The sequence below is a fragment of the Doryrhamphus excisus genome, linkage group LG5 (genome assembly GCF_037039965.1).
Source record: "Doryrhamphus excisus strain RoL-2023G ecotype Guam linkage group LG5, RoL_Dexc_Guam_v1.1, whole genome shotgun sequence".
In the NCBI taxonomy this organism is placed as follows: domain Eukaryota; kingdom Metazoa; phylum Chordata; class Actinopteri; order Syngnathiformes; family Syngnathidae; genus Doryrhamphus; species Doryrhamphus excisus.
In genome coordinates, this window is record NC_136361.1 from 19,556,199 (window position 1) to 19,573,571 (window position 17,373).

At 41.9% G+C, this 17,373-nt stretch overlaps 1 protein-coding gene across 7 annotated transcripts in view; it reads right to left on the reverse strand.

Moving 5' to 3' along the window:
* vps13b (vacuolar protein sorting 13 homolog B) overlaps positions 1-17,373 on the reverse strand; it is a 266,755-nt gene that overhangs the window by 190,738 nt on the left and 58,644 nt on the right. The gene's annotated exons all lie outside the window — the stretch shown is intronic.

Consider the following 17,373-nt stretch of genomic DNA (forward strand, 5'->3'; position numbering starts at 1 on the left):
GTAAGATATGCATTCAACTCTTGCATTGGCAAAGATAGAACGATTGAAGTTCTGGGAGCGCAGCAACATACTCATATTGTCTCTGATATGATTCCAAATAATAAACCCATGAAATTTAACATAGCATTAAAAGCTTAACTAAGTTAACAGACAAATATATCATTCATTTTCTCCATAGTTGATACAGCAAAATATCCCAAGTCAATCCCTGATACCGCATTCATTCATTTTAATCCTCACATCCATGACATAAATTATTTACCTATTTAATAGCAGCAGACATTAGCATTGCCACCACAGCCAGTCTGTAAGAACTTTGTCTATGTGCAAATATGCACAAAGAACCACAAATTGGCATTGCTCTTCAATAACTAACCATTCTAAAATCCTGTTACATCCATCCATCCATCCATCAATCCATGTTCCACTTGCTCTCTCTCTGCAGCCACGCTTCACCAGGAGCTGTTTGACTGCTTAGCATACTGTATCTTGGCCTCCACTGATGTTTCAGTGTATTGAAAACAAAAACTGAAAGAACATGCAAGTGTCGATGTTCTGGTTCTTTCGCAGAGGCAACTGTGCCTCACCTCACCAACACCACATTTAAGGTTTATTTGAATAGAAAATGACCCCGCTTGTGTTTAAAATATCTTCAATACTGTCATCACCAAATATTTATTTGGAGAAGAGAGGACCTCTGATTCCTGACATTCCTTTTGCCTCACAACACGGTGCCTTGATGACAGTAGTTCAAACAAGCACTTTGGACATTCTTATTGATGCCATGGCAAACTCAACGTGGTTAATTAACAATTTGGATAGTCAGTTATGTCTGGAGAAAATGTGTCTTTAAGTACCGGTGACCTCCTTGCAGGTTATGATATTGTGTCTTATTGTTGAGGTATTCAATTTATACATATTATGAATGAATAAGCAACTTTTAGAGAGTAAGTCTAAACTGTGGTCTTACGCTTGCCTACAATCCTTCTGCATGCTTGACATTTTATCTTAGGTCAAACAAATCTGTATTGTATCATTGACATATTAAATAAGTTCAGTCTTTAAGCTAAACGGTGAATTGCACAGTGAAACCCTTGGATTACACTATTATTATTAGTAGTATTATAGTTAGTATTATAGTATAGTATTATGGTGGCTGGGTGGTGCAGAAGCATCTTCCATCAGGATGTTTGGTAAACCACAAGGGGGCAGTGATGTAACAAGGAATTACCAAGGGTCAAAGAGGTCTTTTGACAAAGACAGGGATCATGGGGGAAGGGAAGAGGAAATAAAATGTGGAAAAATGTATTATCTTTATGTTGGCATGTATTATTGGAAGTTAGTGAGAAGCAGAAAGTTGAAAAGAGAATTATATGTAATTAATTTTTTTTGTAATTATGACATTTTTTAAAAAATTTATTTTATGAGTACTTAATCTGTTGGTCATCCACTGAAATTGTTGCATTAGTAGATTTTTTTTATTATTATTCAAAAGATTTTGTTACATTATTTTCAATTTACTTTACTCCAGAAAGTTTTGTTTGTCAAAAGTTCGGCAACCCCTAACAGGAAAATGTAAAAATACATATTTAAAATTTTTAATTCCCATTAGAGGTACACATACCATATGAACTGCACTACAAGCTACAAATTAAATCACTTGTTTGCAAAAGAAAAGGAGAGAAAAAAAAATTCAGTTGTATTATCAGAATGGCAAGCGGCCGGTGTCTGACCACCGTCTCCAGCACCCTGCTGCTCCGTGCTGTTCTTTCCCTCCCCTGGCACTGGTGACCCCGTCTTAACTCCACGATAGCAGCAAGGGGCTTAAAACTCCACAATATTCCTCTACAACCCTGATCGTCTGGGAGTTCTCTTCAAGGCAGCACCATGTCCACACATTGCCCTGCTACCCGCTGTGTGGGCACCAGTTGACTGCATCTGTTGAAACTCATGATAAGACATCTTTTTTTAAGCTTAACTACAATTGTTTATTATATTGAATTAAAGCAGGCAAAAAAAGTTGGAAAGCAATCACTGAATTGAGCATTTGACTATGAAACGTACAGATTAAACTAAAACAAACATACTCTGGGCCTGAATTTTTACGTGCCGTGGCTTGTCTACCTTCCCCTGTGCTGCAGAGGAAGCTCCTGTGAAGCTTCCTGATAGCAGAGAAGTACTGCTGGTTGATAACCGAGGTGTGAACAGCAGTGTAACTTGTCACTGCAGGGGGCTACAATGACGGCCCATCAGAGGTTAGGGGGTTACACGGCTGCAGGATGGCGTGTCAATGGGCGGAGCTACCTATCATCGCAAAGATAACTAATGAGATACTTTGAATTAAGATTGTTTCCAATTGAAGAACCTGGTTTTAGTTCTTAAAACAACAAAAAACATTGATTTTTTTTTCGATATTAACATGTTTGAGGTTCTTACGGAAGGTAGGGATGTAAAGTTATGGTATTCTCACGCTTCGATACGTACATCTGTATTAAGACCATGGTTCGGTTTATTTCCGGTACAGTAAGAGAACAAAATTGCCGATCTTTTTGTGTCTAATGAAAAAGAATTGCAATCTGCAGGCTGGTAATTCAGCAATAAATAAAATTGTCGCACTGCAACGCCAATGTACACTAGGAAACAGTATGGAGCTTTCGGTTCTGTACAGCTTCGATCTAAATACGAACACCTTTTAATGCATTATAACTAAAGTCTATGACAATATGTCATTCTGGTTAAACTTTTATAAGAAAATAATTGACATTAAATATACGTATTGTGTGAGATGGATTTGTTCAAGTAAATTCAAACAGTGATCAAACCCGATTCCGCACTAGAGGCCGCTAAGTTCTACAGAGTCCTAAATCTCCCATGTGACCAGGTGATTAGGTCCCTTGGCTGAGCTTCCCCCCCATCTGCTTCATATCACACCATTGCACACTCCCTCCACTCAACCATCCCACCCTTCCATCCTTCTACATATTATGGAAAAGCACGACAGTGTGACCTTTGACACCTTAATCAAGGAGCATTAAAGGGCCTCTTAAATGAAACTGACGGAGTGGCCAGATTAGACTGACAGGGCGACTGACTGACTGGCCCGGAGGCTAAGACGGATCCAGAAGCAGCGGCGCTGAAATGCTGTTGCCAACACGTCGGAGGTGGCAGAGGTGGTGGGAGAGTGTTGGCCATCATAGGGCTTACATATTAGCCTGGCTTATTAGTTCACTAAAGGGACCTTCCACCCTCTCAGGATTGTCACACATCGTTTTACTGCTTAGCCATTTAGAACCTCTGTCCGTCAGAGGCAGATGGAGGTTAAAGGTTGAGAGTGATTCCAAGAGCTGGTAATATTCAAGAACTTGGGCCGCCGTAAGAAGAAATACATACAGGATGTTGACACACACACAAATAAATACTGTACACATAAATGCTACTATGTTACAAAGAGGTAAGAGACTTCTCATTTTGAACTGTAATAATTTATGATAAGCTGTAAAATGACGCTATGTGAAAAAAATGCCAAGTGCACGAAGAGGACAATGATGCAGTGACTAAACATTGCAGATTAATCAGAAACAAAATGAGAATTAGATCAGAACGCTGATATAGCAAGGATAAAAGATATAAATTACTGTGAATATATTATATTCCTGTAAATAATACTTATCCTCAAGTAAAAGGGTCAACTAACTACCATCCATCAAATGTACTGTATTTCCAACCAATTCCACTGGGGGTATCATTCCCCAATAATATTAAAGCTGCATGAAGGCAAGCAGTACATCAAGAACCCGAGAGATACTGTCCTCTGATGCGAAGAAACAATCATAATAAAAATAGCAATACAAAGTGAAAAAAAATGGTCCTGAAAATGTACGGTGATCCCTCGTTTATTGCACTTAATTGGTTCCAGACTGGCTGCACAGTGTTCAAGTGGTTAGCACGCAGACCTCGCAGCTAGGGGAGCATTGTTCAATTCCACCCTCGGCCATCTCTGTGTGGAGTTTGCATGTTCTCCCCATGCATGCGTGGGTTTTCTCTGGGTACTCCGGTTTCCTCCCACATTCCAAAAACATGCTAGGTTAATTAGCGACTCCAAATTGTCCATAGGTATGAATGTGAGTGTGAATGGTTGTTTGTCTATATGTGCCCTGTGATTGCCTGGCCACCAGTCCGCCTCTCGTCCGAAGACAGCTGGGATAGGCTCCAGCATCCCCATGACCCTTGTGAGGATAAGCGGTAGAAAATGAATGAATGAATCAAAGTCCTCTCAACAAAAACTAACACCCACTGAGCCACCTTTAGCCACATATTACTCCGTATAGTATATATGTACAATAAAGTCTCGTTATATCGATATCGGTTATAACGAATTACTACTTATTACGATACTATTTTCATTTCCCGGCAAATTTCTAGTCTTTTATGATATAATTAGTTCTGTTAGTACGATACCCGGTTATTATGATAATCCGGTTACTACGATGCCCTTTTCATCTCCCGCCAGCCAATTTGGTCTGCTTATATCGATACAAAAGCAGCTTAAATCAATCTTTGCTTAAGGATTTCAATACCAAAAAAGAACACGGCGAACGGCTGCTTCCAGTCAACTTTATTTTTCACACTTCCACCACCAGAGCGCAGCACACACACCGATTCCCGCACTTCCTGGTTCACAGGTCATGCTCAACCTGCCCCACATAGCTGGCCAAACACATGCCTGCAACAGAAGAACCAACTGACATAGCATACACCTATTCCAACGAAGACACAAGCGTACAAATACATGTATTTAATTGTGTTGTATTCAGATATCTTTTTATCGCTTGCAATAATCACCGTTTTTCATATGTACATGCTGCAGTTGGTTCTTCTGTTGCAGGCATGTGTTTGGCCAGCTATGTGGGGCAGGTTGAGCATGACCTGTGAACCAGGAAGTGCAGGAATCGGTGTGTGTGCTGTGCTCTGGTGGTGGAAGTGTGAAAAATAAAGTTGACTGGAAGCAGCCGTTCGCCGTGTTCTTTTTTTCATATTGAAATCCTGAAGCAAAGATTGATTTAAGTGCATTATTGCCCACTTTTAATGCAGTTCGGCGCAGGATCGGATATATGGATAGTCTGGTTATATCGGTATTTTTTCCGACTCCCGAGAATATCGATATAACGAGACTTTACTGTATATATAGTATAATACGCCATTTAAGACGTAAATAAGACTGATGCTCGAGTGTGTTTCTGTATGCCTAGGCGAGCAGAGTAGCGGACAGGAAGTGACATTAGGGGGTTCAGAGATGAGTTTTAGCTTGACTTGGTTTAAGGCCACAACAATGCTGGTCAATGTCGGAACATTTAAATGCTAATGTACAACAGCAGGGTAACATTGGCTTATTGCTACTGCATGCTGATACTTTGCAAATAGAATTGACAATGACGGCTGAATAATAAAAGTACAACCGCATACAAGAGACATGGGATCTCCCAAACACCAAAGCAACACGGTCCTAATGATGCTGTCAACGATGAAGCAAAGGGCGAGGAGGTCCGAGGCCCCCAGAGCGCACGTTACACCTTAACTGTGTAGCTCAATCACACAGAAGCAATGATGTGGCCCCCAGGCCTGGTATTAAAGCTCCCAGTGCAGACAATTTGTGCTGTCTGGAGGCTGATTAAGCGGATAAACAGCGTTGGCACAGAAACATATTAAGCACAGCTTTCAAAACACCAGATCATATTTCATGGTCAAAATGCTTTTCTTTTTAATTTCTTTAATGAGTGTGTGAGGCTAGGTCAGTCAGCCGTTTGCTCCCCCGGAGATATTAATGTCAGGAAGAATGGGACTGTGAATTGTGATTTCTAAATTTGTTCTACAAAATGTAACTAAATACAATGTAAAATATTAACATTTAAATTAAAAATAACTTTACACAGGCGGCCCGGCGGTCTAGTGGTTAGCGCACAGACCTCACAGCTAGGAGACCAGGGTTCAATTCCACCCTCGGCCATCTCTGTGTGGAGTTCGCATGTTCTCCATGCGTGGGTTTTCTCCGGGTACTCCGGTTTCCTCCCACATTCCAAAAACATGCTAGGTTAATTAGCGGTATGAATGTGAGTGTGAATGGTTGTTTGTCTATATGTGCCCTGTGATTGGCTGGCGACCAGTCCAGGGTGTACCCCGCCTCTCACCCAAAGACAGCTGGGATAGGCTCCAGCACCCCCGCGACCCTTGTGAGGAAAGAGCGGTAGAAAATTTACAGAGAGGATGCTGCAGAAACAATTTATTTATTTTATGTACGTCTGGCTTTCACTCACTTTTATGGTACCAAAACTGAAAACATGACCGAACAAACTTAAAGTTTGGCCTCCTCACCATGTGAGTACGAGACGGCGAGCATGAGAAACACAGGCAGAAGACATATAAATGAGCCGTGTTCAGAGTCATAGAATGACAACCGGTCATAAAAGTTTAGCAGAGTTGAAGATGACCAGCCAGGAGGGTTTGTCTGGCCTTCAAAAAACACAAAGGATCAGGTTTCCAAAGGAGGCTGAAGGGCCAAAGGGAGCTCGATGCACTACTCACCTAAAAGACCATAACTCTTGCTGGGCCAGAACCTACTGAGCTAAAGCTTGGCCTGTGCAGAGGTCTCAATCACCTTCCAAATCTGTTCCCATTGACAGCTTCCATTAACATTCCGGCCTAAACTGGCAGGGGCGCAAATCAAGATTAAGTGCGGTGAAGGACTAGGGGGTATATAGTGGTTTTTATGTACAAATACACTGGCAAGGCAAATTCACATTGATGACTACTTCATCTCAAAAAGTTGGGTTACAAAAGCGTAATTTCTGGAATCACTATATTCAAAAAATCATATATATTTTCAAAATAAAATTGTACAAATGACTGAATAATTCAAAAGAGCGTTATCAGTCCAAAAAAAAAACATGAGTAACGACAGGGTGGGAGTATAATAAAGGATTGACCCCTGCAGTCCAAGGTCAGCAGTGGACAGCAGAGAGGTTGACATAAACCAGGATACTGAGCTTGTACTTCCTCCTGTCATCCCCGCTTCTAAGCCAATACGCTTCCTATTGTGACATCGACAACAGTGTTTCCCATACATTCATTTATTTGTAGCAGCCCGCCACAGATAAATTTGGTCCACCACAAATAGATTGTGCGTTGCTTTTTATTTTTTACTGAGCTTGTACTTCCTCCTGTCATCCCCGCGTCTAAGCCAATACGCTTCCTATTGTGACATCGACAACGGTGTTTCCCATACATTCGTTTATTTGTAGCAGCCCGCCACAGATAAATTTGGTCCACCACAAATAGATTGTGCGTTGCTTTTTATTTTTTACTGAGCTTGTACTTCCTCCTGTCATCCCCGCTTCTAAGCCAATACGCTTCCTATTGTGACATCGACAATAGTGTTTCCCATACATTCATTTATTTGTAGCAGCCCGCCACAGATAAATTTGGTCCACCACAAATAGATTGTACGTTGCTTTTTATTTTTTACTGAGCTTGTACTTCCTCCTGTCATCCCCGCTTCTAAGCCAATACGCTTCCTATTGTGACATCGACAACGGTGTTTCCCATACATTCGTTGATTTGTAGCAGCCAGCCACAGATAAATTTGGTCCACCACAAATAGATTGTGCGTTGCTTTTTATTTTTTACTGAGCTTGTACTTCCTCCTGTCATCCCCGCTTCTAAGCCAATACTCTTCCTATTGTGACATCGACAACGGTGTTTCCCATACATTCGTTTATTTGTAGCAGCCTGCCACAGATAAATTTGGTCCACCACAAATAGATTGTGCGTTGCTTTTTATTTTTTACTGCGCTTGTACTTCCTCCTGTCATCCCCGCTTCTAAGCCAATACGCTTCCTATTGTGACATCGACAACGGTGTTTCCCATACATTCGTTTATTTGTAGCAGCCCGCCACAGATAAATTTGGTCCCCCACAAATAGATTGTGCGTTGCTTTTTATTTTTTACTGAGCTTGTACTTCCTCCTGCCATCCCCGCGTCTAAGCCAATACGTTTCCTATTGTGACATCGACAACGGTGTTTCCCATACATTCATTTATTTGTAGCAGCCCGCCACAGATAAATTTGGTCCACCACAAATAGATTGTGCGTTGCTTTTTATTTTTTACTGAGCTTGTACTTCCTCCTGTCATCCCCGCGTCTAAGCCAATACGCTTCCTATTGTGACATCGACAACGGTGTTTCCCATACATTCGTTTATTTGTAGCAGCCCGCCACAGATAAATTTGGTCCACCAAAAATAGATTGTGCGTTGCTTTTTATTTTCTCAAGATTTAGTGCTACCTGTTGGCCCACTCTTTACAACTCAGATGTGGATTTGTTTTTTAATTTCGTCAATCAATTAATGACACATAATAGTCTTGAATAATCAGTCAAAACCAAAAAAAAACCCAGCAATTTGCACAACTGAGAGCCATCTATGCGTGCGTGTGTATGTCTAGTCTGTAAGAATAAACTGCTGCCATTACTAGAGTTAATCCAAAGCACTCTTGTCCCCACAGCCACTTTGTCATCTTTTCATCCTCACCACTGCTGCTTTATGGGAAACAATAATCACCCACTAACTTTTATCTGTTGAAGAGCCACGGCTGCTGCAGTTCCCTGTGGTTTGGGCAACTGATTTGGGCAACAGTGAAGCCTGGGAAAGTGCGGGTAAGGGGAAGAACAAGAGGGAAGTAGTTGAGGTGAAGGGAGGAATGAGTGTGGGAGGAATGGGCAAAGACACATGGAAGGAATGGAACAAGGGAGGAGGCATGCTCCGACAGCTGAGCTGTGAAGAAGCTAATAGGGTCTCATCCCCTTCGCTTTCCCACGGCGACAGTATGTTTTCTGACGATCACTGGAGCGGCGAAACCCATATTGGTTAGGCTACTGGCACAGAACTGCAGTCAGCATGCTTCAAAAGGCACATTTTGTATCCATCTGAAGTTGGGTTAGCCTGCATGTGACCTAAGTATGAATGTTGTGAATCAGTAACCAAATTCGAATAGCATCAGGAGGTGGTACTTGATCTTACCCGAAGCTGGGACGGCAATACAGTGAAAGGAGAGACAAACGGGGGATAAAACACAAATTAATGTTGTATGTTAGGGGAAAGCTAGGAAAGAATTATGGAGGGGAAATTTTCTTTCACGAGGCAGCGTAAAAAACAGCAACTTGCTTTGACAGTTGTCATGCGCAGCAGAAGTTATTAATCATATCGATGACAAATACGACTAATAATGGGGTTGACTTATTTTTCTGCGATTTCCATCACAATTACATTATTATGTTAAACCTCAGTGCAATTGGAGCAATAAAAAAGATAATATGTTGGTCTACTCTGGAGTGGCTGCAGGGGAGAGGCACTTCCCGATGCCTTCAGGTTGGGCAAGACTATCCTGAACTTTCACTAACGGCAGAGCTTCATCTGAATCCCGAGAGGAACAACGAGGATATCGAGTCCAAATGGTTTGTATTCCATGGAGCTACGGGGGTGTGGTGGTCTGTATCAGTTGTAGCTAAAAGCCCCAAACCTAATGGTTGACACCAGGAACCAAGCTGAAGAAGTCCTATTGAGCATGGATGGCTTGTGGGACGGCTGAAGCTGCTGACCAGGTACCAGCAGGCCAAGCGGCATGTGGCTTCAGTGTTGTTCGAGGCAAGTTCTATGAGACAAGATCTTCAGTCGGCCCACGTAGAGGCCATCCAACACCTCACAAAGAAGAAGCAGTGCCCGGTCCACAACATTTACAGCAAAGACGGAATCCTCAACTGAGGATATAGTCAGCCAGCGGAATGAATACTTTGAAGCCCTTCTCACTGACTTGACTTCCATAGAAAAAACTGAATCCGAGGACACAAACACGGACAGTTCCATCACTATAGCTGAGGTATCATAACATTGGTCATAACACTTGAGGGTTCCTCAAGTCTTCAGAACTGATGATTTCACTTTCACACGGTGAATAAGGCTAATTACGTCTTTCTTTCTCTTGGACCAACGTGTGAGCCCTGTGACCCGCAATGACCTCTAGTCATTCTTCAAGGCCAAATCTTTGGCCTCTCTACTATCGTTTGGCCTCTCTGAAACATATCACCTCACAGAAACAAATGCATGCTGGGACAGCCGTTGGCAGTGGCACATTCTACACATTTGCATCCACCTTAAACGGATTAGGTTTCGATAAGATCAGTACTGGGTCTAATGGGTCTGAGGGCACAATGTTTGTAATGCATTGCTTGAGTTGCATTGATGTTTTTGTTTGAATCCCCACAATTACCATAAAAGAATGTCCATTGTTTGTTCTTGAGTACTTCAATATATTCTTACCACTTAGCATGGCTCTGACCTTAACTCCTACTTAAACGGGATAGTATGTGTGACTTGGTCAATGTCAAATACACACATGGTAGCAGTGATATCATGATAGAGTGGAAACTAGTCTGTGGAAAAGATCCAGTTCCAAGCCACACTCCAACCCACCCCCAACACTCTCACCACTATTAGCTCTTACACTTTCAGACAATGTCTCAAATCTCTGCCCACTGCCTCTCAGCCGCATGCAGCAGTCTTACTTTAAGTACTGTGAGACTGGTCTAAGTACACTTCACAGATGAGCAGCTCTAGTAATGGGCTGTGATTGACCTCAATAGCCGGCCCTGAGTGGGTTCCCTTAGGGCTAATCTCCGCATTACCAACTCTGCTTCTCACACGCTTACTGATGATGATGATGAGATCAACATCTAGCAGATTAAACAGATAGGTGGTGCAGGTTCAAAAAATATAAACGGAATTTCAGTGTAATTTAGTCTAAATTTGTAAAACAACAAATTTATAAAGAAATTGGAATTCAATCTTGCTGTCAGAGGCCATGGTTCGATATACAGCATTTTCTCTGATGAACAGACGTGCATATATTGACATCTTCGTATTCATCCATATGAATGCGGAGGTATGCTGGAGCCTATCCTAGCTAACTTCAGACGAGAGGCAGGATACACCCTGGATAGGTCGCCAGCCAATCACAAGGCACATATAGACAAACAACCATTCACACTCACAATTTATGGACAATTTAGAATCGCCAATTAGCTTAACATTCATTCATTCATTCATTCATTCATTTTCGACCGCTTTTCCTCACGAGGGTCGCGGGGGGGGCTGGAGCCTATCCCAGCTAACTTTGGGCGAGAGGCGGGATACACCCTGGATAGGTCACCAACCAATCACAAGGCACATATAGACAAACAACCATTCACACTCACAATTTATGGACAATTTAGAATCGCCAATTAGCTTAACATTCATTCATTCATTCATTTTGGACCGCTTTTCCTCACGAGGGTCGCGGGGGGGGCTGGAGCCTATCCCAGTTAACTTTGGGCGAGAGGCGGGATACACCCTGGACAGGTCGCCAGGCACATATAGACAAACAACCATTCACACTCACAATTTATGGACAATTTAGGATCGCCAATTAGCTTAACATTCATTCATTCATTCATTCATTTTCTACCGCTTTCCCTCACGAGGATCGCGGGGGTGCTGGAGCCTATCCCAGCTAACTTTGGGCGAGAGGCGGGATACACCCTGGACAGGTCGCCAGGCACATATAGACAAACAACCATTCACACTCACAATTTATGGACAATTTAGGATCGCCAATTAGCTTAACATGTTGGACAAAATCAGAGAAAACCTACACGCACACATGGTGAACATGCAAACTCCACACAGAGATGCCCAAAGCAGTGATGCTAACCTAGGTCTTCCCGACTGTGTGGCCTAAATTTTAGCCACCACGCTTGATTCGGTCAAGAAAAAATGACCAATCAGTGTGAAATCACTCCCAAAAGCAGCAGCTGCAGTACATCTCAGCTTTCTGTACTTTCATTGTATTTCTGCAAATTTACTCACTCTGGTGTCTGGTATTGAAAATCACCTCAATTTGTTTTTGGACATGTTACAAAACATACATAGTTTTTCACTGAGTCACCTGATTTTTGTTCTTATACTGATGTATTATGTATTTTTAGCTCACATTTGTCTACTGTGGATTTATCAAGCAGCCAAAGTTCAAGCCAGCAGCTTAAAACCATCATGGCTGCTGACTGAGACAAAGCCGGCCTGTTGATTTAACACTCGACAGAGTGCATGAACACATGCACAGGAGTGAAGGAGTATGATAGATGGACATATGAAAGTACAGCAAGCCTTTGAAAGATTGTAATGGAGGAGCCTACCATGGGATACCCTAAAATTCACACCTCATCTATGGTGCAGCCCATTCAACAGCTCCAGTTTCAGAGAAGAAAGCATGTGCTTTTCAATGCAGGCACTACACATAATAGTGTGCGTCTGTGCGAAATGTTGAGATCAAAGTCAGGTGGCGCTTCTTTTTCCACCTGCTCTCATTAGTCTTCAGCGTACAGGCTTAGGTGGCGTAAGACCCTGTCTCTTTTACTGCTGTGGACAGGCCACTCAGGACACTGAATAGCTCAAGAAACGTATTTTCTCATTAAAAGGGCATACCACAAAATCTATTTTATACAACAAAACTACATATGTTTATTATGACAGCATCATACCACTCTAAGAGGATTAAATTCCATCCATTTATTCATTCATTTTCTACTGCTTATCCTCACAAGGGTCGCGGGGGGTGCTGGAGCCAGCTGTCTTGGGGCGAGAGGCGGGGTACACCCTGGACTGGTGGCCAGCCAATCACAGGGCACATATAGACAAACAACCATTCACACTCACATTCATACCTATGGACAATTTGGAGTCGCCAATTAACCTAGCATGTTTTTGGAATGTGGGAGGAAACGCGGAGTACCCGGAGAAAACCCACACATGCACAGGGAGAACATGCAAACTCCACACAGAGATGGCCGAGGGTGGAATTGAACCCTGGTCTCCTATCTGTGAGGTCTGTGCACTAACCACTTGTCCGCCGCGCAGCCAAATTCCGTCCATTCATTCATTTTCTACCGCTTTTTCCTCATGAGGGTCGCGGGGGTTGCTGGAGCCTATCCCAGCTGTCTTTGGGCGAGAGAGCGGGGTACACCCTGGACTGGTGGCCAGCCAATCACAGGGCACATATAGACAAACAAGCATTCACACTCACATTCATACCTATGGACAATTTGGAGTCGCCAATTAACCTAGCATGTTTTTGGAATGTAGGAGGAAACCGGAGTACCCGGAGAAAACCCACGCATGCACGGGGAGAACATGCAAACTCCACACAGAGATGGCCGAGGGTGGAATTGAACCCTGGTCTCCTAGCTGTGAGGTCTGCGCACTAACCACTTGACCGCCGTGCAGCCAAATTCCAACCAATATATTTTAATTAACATTAAAGCTCACACGGTTCCCTTGCTTCCATAGGTTCCATGGTTTGGTAAAGAGATCAAACCTGCTTTACGGGCAACATTTTAACATTTGTTCAACTCTCCATGTGCTTGATTAAATGTAACATTTTGAAAGCTGGAAGAGATCTAAGAAAAGCATAAATCATTGTCTCGCAGCTGCTGGCCTGGCTTGAGAGAACACATGCTATTCCTCACTCACTCTCTCGTTTTGTCTTCATTATGATCATACCGGACCCAACAGTCCCTCCTCCTCTGTTGCAAGTCACTGCAGTGGCGGGTGTGTGTGTGTGTGTGAGGGGGGGAGGGAAACACCTGCAGGCCGCTACTCGCCCTGAAGTTGTGCCTAAAGCCAAGCTCCTCACACGCCCTCTGGCCCTGCGCTCCCTCTGGTCTTTAACGTTAGCTATGACCAAAGACCCCAAAGTCTCTCTCATCAATCAGTGGTGACGGGCCAAGATCAAGTCAGAGAGGACTGTCAGCCCAGACCGCAAAGGTCCATGGACGAAAATGATACGTCATCAAGAAAGGATCGAAAAAAGGTTGCGAATAACATGGTCCAGGACTTCTTACAAAAGGCACAATTTGGATTCACAGACCACTTCCACTGTACATACATTAAGTTGACGCGGACATCTGGCTATTGCTGGTATTCCACTGATCTGCTAACGCTGACTGACATCAAAACATTTCATATTCACTGAGGCTGGACACCATTGAAACTTTACGGTACTTTGAAAATATATCACAAAGCAATGTAAGACAACTGCATGGGTAAATGCTAAGCATATGTAGACCAGAGCAAGCCAAATACTAAAAGACGTTAACCGAAGTGCCAACAGCACTGCGTATCAACTCAGTGACCAAGCACAGGATCACGGCACTAATACGCTTGATACGTGGTATCATTGGTATCGGTCATCGGTTGATTTCACCCATGGAAGATCGGGATTGGTATCGGCAACATAAAACCCTGATCAGAATATCCTTAATTTAATGATTGTTTGCAATTTGAAGCTCTACTTAGAAAAACCAAACATGGAGATGTGATTCAGAACAAAAACAGGAGTCCAGGATAAGTGGTCTTAACCATTTACATTCCGCTGAATGACCTAGCAACAGTTGCTACAACAATCCCATGAACCAAAAAACGGAAGTCAAACTCGATGACACACATTTTAATCAAAACTCAAAAAATACATAATCCAATAAAACAACTCTAAAACACTTGTGACCTGCATATTCACCACACTATGAATTAATAATATAATATTACAAATGGTTGTTTATTTTGAACCTGAAGAGGGTAATACCGTATTTTCTGTACTATAAGTAGCTCCGGAGAATAAGTCGCACAAGGCCAAAAATGCATAATTAGGTACAAAAAAAACATACATAAGTCGTATTTTTGCGGGTAATTCATTTTAACTACTTGATCAAAACAGACATTATATCCTCTTAGAAGGCAAGTTCTAACAATAATAAAAGAATCATCATCTCTGGAGTATAAGTCGCACAAGGCCAAAAATGCATAATTAGGTAGAAAAAACATACATAAGTCGCCCTGGAGTATAAGTCGCACAAGGCCAAAAATGCATAATTAGGTAGAAAAAAACATACATAAGTCGCACTGGAGTATATGTCGCACAAGGCCATAATTAGGTAGAAAAAACATACATAAGTTGCTCTGGAGTATAAGTCGCACAAGGCCAAAAATGCATAATTAGGTAGAAAAAAAACATACATAAGTCGCCCCGGAGTATAAGTCGCACAAGGCCAAAAATGCATAATTAGGTAGAAAAAAACCATACATAAGTCGCACTGGAGTATAAGTCGCACAAGGCCAAAAATGCATAATTAGGTAGAAAAAAACATACATAAGTCGCACTGGAGTATAAGTCACACAAGGCCAAAAATGCATAATTAGGTAGAAAAAAAACATACATAAGTCGCACTGGAGTATAAGTCGCACAAGGTCAAAAATGCATAATTAGGTAGAAAAAAACATACATAAGTCGCACTGGAGTATAAGTCGCACAAGGCCAAAAATGCATAATTAGGTAGAAAAAAACATACATAAGTCGCACTGCAGTATATGTTGCACAAGGCCATAATTAGGTAGAAAAAACATACATAAGTCGCACTGGAGTATAAGTCGCACAAGGCCAAAAATGCATAATTAGGTAGAAAAAACATGCATAAGTCTCTCCGGAGTATAAGTCGCACAAGGCCAAAAATGCATAATTAGGTAGAAAAAAAAAACATACATAAGTAGCACTGGAGTATAAATCGCATTTTTGCGGGTCATTTATTTTACAAACTACTTGACCAAAACAGACATTACGTCCTCTTGGAAGGCAAGTTCTAACAATAATAAAAGAATATAGAACAGGCTGAATAGGTGTAAGATATGCTAACACAATGCTTATTCAGTTATACAGTTTTTTCATTTGTAAGTCGCTCTGGAGTATAAGTCGCAGGAACAGCCAACCTATGAAAAAAAGTGTGACTTGAGTACGGAAATACGGTATAAATTTGAAAAACGCCAAACATTTGGATTATTTCCCACAGCTTAATGTGCGGCTTTTGAGAAAATGTCACCATTCTCTCCACCAAGAAGTGACTTCCCACATTTTTAGTCCTTTTCCCATCTGCCACACTCTAAACACAGTGGTCACACAATAGGAATTTGCTGAATACAATGAACAGATCCACATTGGGACTAACTGAACATGTAAAATAAGTACAGCAGTGAGCTTGATAGCAAAACCAAATTCTGTAAGATCAAGATCAAAAAAACACAGCGACTCTGACTCAGCCCCCTTGAAGCAAAGGGTGCAAGCTCATTTCAGCTGGGGTTACTCCCTGCTTTCATCTTTGTCAGGGGATTCATCATTCCGTTAACACGGCTCTAACAGGCACCCGTCACCCTCTCAATGATGGCAAGGACATTCAGTATGCGGATAAAAGGTTTTCATGATGTAAGCCTGACCACCACACAAAACAGCCAACAGACATAGTATACCTAGTGTTTGCTAACATGTGCACGCATGCACTCGCACGGTTAGTTGTTTCACTCTTTACTCCGATGCGTGTTTGTTATGACACACATGCAGAGAGAGAGAAATGTAGCAGTATGGTCAAATTGTTGCTGTCAAACAACAGTGCTGTTTTTAACTATGACATTACTGACAGGCATACTGCAGATAAAAGAGATATTTCTGGCAGATGCATACTGTGCGTCTGTGTGCACTCATGGATGCACATATGTGCACATGCACAATATTGAGTGTGTATGTTTGTGTGTATATACGTATGTGCAGCTGTGTTTTTTTTACTTAATATGTAAATCACTTTTATGGCACTTGCATTTGTATTGAACTCACCAAAAGCTAATGAGATGGATGCATATGGATGAAAAAGATGTTGTGAAAAGAGAACATTTGTAAAAAGATGACAAAATGAGTGATCAGAAGCAGTCTGGTACCTCTCCTTTAGCTGGACTCAAAGTATCATTACCGCTACACTCAAAGCATAATGTGTTAATAACCCTTTTATTTCCACTTTTTGGAGAAAATACTGGTTTTGAGTTGTAAAAATTCAAAATGATGTACAGTCTGAAGCAACATTCTTGAATTAAAGTTGCAATAATTCCAGGTGTGACAGCTCCATGTCACACTACAGTAAACCTCGGATATATCGGACTCGGTTATATCGGAAATTCGCTCACAACGGACAGATAAAAAAGAACCAATTTTTCTGTAATGCATTTCCAATAAAAATTCATTGCATATATCAGATTTTTTATAACGGATTTCACCTATTTCGGACAAAATCCAGTCCCGTTCCCTCGCATATATCGGATGGCCGCATCGTGTCTTTCTCCTGGCTCCAGATTTAGGACAATATAGTATATACAAATATAAAAGTGAGTGACGTCAATAATACTAGCACAGCAGTGA